Raw genomic sequence first — 3,337 nt, forward strand, 5'->3', positions numbered from 1 at the left:
AGTGGACACAGTAAAGGGAGAGCTGGACCTGCTCTACACATCCTGCACTCTGTTAACAGACTTTATTCTGCAGCATCAACAGATAAAAATATATGAAGATATAGAAACGTTTAACATTGTGACTGTTCACATTAGTGAAGCTGTTACTTTGCTGCCAGGTGGGAAAAGAAGCCTAAAGCTGAGTCTGATTAAACATCTGCTGCACCAGAGAGTTTCATGGCCCTGCTTTATCCTGTGCTTGCTGACCACCTCGTCCTGAAACCTCTTCATCATCCTCACAGTTGTGTGAAGAAAGAGGGAAGCAGGTGGAAACCATCTGTGCTGCTGTGTTCACTTGTGTGTGTGCGTCTATGGTCATCTCTAATGTGTACCTACAGACAAACACAAACACCTGGCATTGCACAAGAGTCTCTATGGAGCAACCTGCAGATGTCAGAGATGTGATTAGAGGGTAAAGTGGACTAGTGAGAGCATCTATGTTGTTGTTGTCTGCTGGGGACAGCATCAGCTCCAGAGATGCATCAGGATCAGCAAACTAATCTGCAAGGCTGCAAGTGTCACTGAAGGAGTTTGAGTCAGTGAGGGACTCAAACTCACACAGCTGGTCAAGAAGGCTCAGCAGCTGCTGTATTTCCTGAGGAGGCTGAGGAAATTTGGTATGTTGGCCAAGATCCTCAGCAGGTTCTACAGCTGCACTGTGGAGAGCAGCCTGACAGCCGCATCACTGCATGGTACGGCAGCACTACTGCAAACCGCAAACGCCTGCAGAGAGTGATAACAACTGTGGAGAAGATCATCAGGACCCCGCTGCCCTCTCTGCAGAGCAGCTACCATCACAGAGTCCAGAGGAGAGACACACCTCTGCCCTCGAGACGAAGGTTCAGAAGTGTGAAATGTAGAACATCCAGACTCAACAACTCCATCTTCCCCACTGCTATCAGACTCCTGAACAGCTGACCGACCTCAAACTGCAGTTTGCACATCAGGTCACTTTGCACACTAAGTTCATTTTGCACATTAAACTCCATGTACATCCATGTACATCGACATCTGCAGACCACACGTGTCTTCAGTTACTTATTTGTACTTATTTGCAGTTATTTATCTTTTTATTTTATTTTTTTAAGTTATTTTTTATCCTTATTTTATCTTTTTATTTATTCTTATCTTGTTCTTTTAACCATTATCTAACTTGGCATTGTGCACGGTGTGTTTAGATTCAGTTTAAATTCAGGGACACGGAGCCCCTGTTGATCCTCTACCTAATCACACGAGCCACGGTGTGAGAACGGGTGTGGGTCTCAATCAGCCAAGGTTTTGGGTGAACCCATTGTGAGATCTAGCCCCACGCTATCATGTGATTTCCTGTGATCAAATGTCCCAGGATGTAAGTGGGCGTTAAGACGTCCATGTCCCTCTTCAAGCAACTTAAAGAAGTCCAGACGCTTTTCTTTCCAAGCTCCTTCAACAACATCATTCATAGAACAACTTCCAGCTTCTTTTGCTCGGCTACAGTTTGGATGGATTTGCATTTAAAGATGCAACAAGACTAAAATGGTTAGGGTCAGGAGGTCAAAGGTCAGAGCTCCTGTGGGTCTGAGGGCAGCCTCACGCTGGAGAAGGATGAAGGAGTCTGACCTGAGCCAGTGTTTGACATGAACACATCAGCACTGCTGTCAGTGAGCCTAACGACAGCCGTTAGCATCATTTCAGTGTTTCAGTCATAAAAACACTTCCTGTCACTGTGGTGGTTACAGTGACATCATGCAGTTTGTGCTTTGACCTCCAGAGGGCGACAAATCAGCACAGACAGAGAGCTCCATTCAAACTTTGCTGCCATCAGGAATAATTCTTCAAATATAATCATCAGTGTTTGAGCAGTTATGATATCAGGGACAATCTAGACATGTGTGACAATACTGAACATGTCACATGACACACCTCAAACATCATGTGATCCACTCTCAGTCTGCACTTTCATTCATGACTTCAACAGGTTGAAATGAGCTTTGAAGAAACATTCAGTGAAATAAATCTTTCATGGATTCATGTGAGCAGCAGATGAACTTTGTACCAACAACATCTTCAATAACAGAGTCTGAATGAAGCTCAGGTGTTGATGCTGCTCACTGATTGGACGCTTGCTTTCAGCTCTGCTCTCAGTCTTTACTGCACAGGTGAAGGTAGAAAGTGTGACTGGATCTATAGACTGGAAACAGAGAAACATGCTGAACATTTGAAGCTTTGCAGCAGAAATGTTCATGTTACAAATACAGCAGAGCTGATCTGGGATCAGTGTGTTCACACCTGCAGCTACAACAAGGTTTCATGTCTCCACACGTCAGCATGTGAACTTTACTCTGACTCAGTCTGAGCAGTCAGACGGCATATTTTTAAAGTTAACACATCAGCACACACAGAGCTGAGCCCCTCCCACCTGTGCTGAGTTTCAGGTGGAGCCCCGCCTCCTTCCAGGAAGCAGCTCACCTGTGTGTCCGTGTTTAGTGTCCAGGTGTGGAGTGGAGCTTGTTGTTGGTGTGAAGAAACTGTAAGTTTGCTTTGTTTCCTCCTTTAACAGTTTGTCTTTAGGAACTTTACTGTTTGTTCAGCTCGTGTTTGATTTCTTCACACAACAAACTGTGTGTGTTTGTATTTCCGGTCTCTCCATTAAAGTCAGTGTGTAATGTTTCCTGGCTAACATCAGCTGTGTGCAGCTTAGTTCAGCACAAATCTGCCGCTCCATAGTTCACGGTAACGGACTCACAGCTGGACCAACGAGGCCGAGTGTGTCCGCCACTCTGAGCTACGTTCGTGTTTGTGTACTTGTAGTTTGTACTTTGAGTTCAGTCAGAGCCCACAGAGGACGCAGCGTACGTGATGACGTCACAGCCCTTTACCTCCTTTACTGTCACTGTGATTAATATTTACACAGGAGACACCTGCAGAGCTCTGACGCTGAGCTAGCACACAGCATGCTAACACTAAGCTAACGCTAAGCTAACGCTAAGCTAACACTAAGCTAACACTAAGCTAACGCTAAGCTAGCAAAGAACCCAGAGTGAGGTTAAAGCTGAGTAAACACTGACCCCAGACCAGCACCGTGATAAAGTGAGCTGCTGCTGCTGAACTTGAACAGGTAACAAAGTGATGAGCAGTCAGGCTGCAGGTTTCTACCTGTTCATGTTTCTACAGTAGAATCACTTTGAAGTGTCTTTGTGCTGTTTCATCTTTGATTTGTGTTCATAAACACTCAGAGAAACATCACGTGACCTCATCAGGATCTGTGTTGGTGTGTGGGGCTGTACCTCAGCTTTATGTTGTTACATGCTCATTTGTT

Source organism: Mchenga conophoros, linkage group LG3 (assembly GCF_057382185.1).
Source record: "Mchenga conophoros isolate Kocher_MC1m ecotype Shallow Benthic linkage group LG3, M_conophoros_male_GT1.1, whole genome shotgun sequence".
Taxonomy (NCBI): domain Eukaryota; kingdom Metazoa; phylum Chordata; class Actinopteri; order Cichliformes; family Cichlidae; genus Mchenga; species Mchenga conophoros.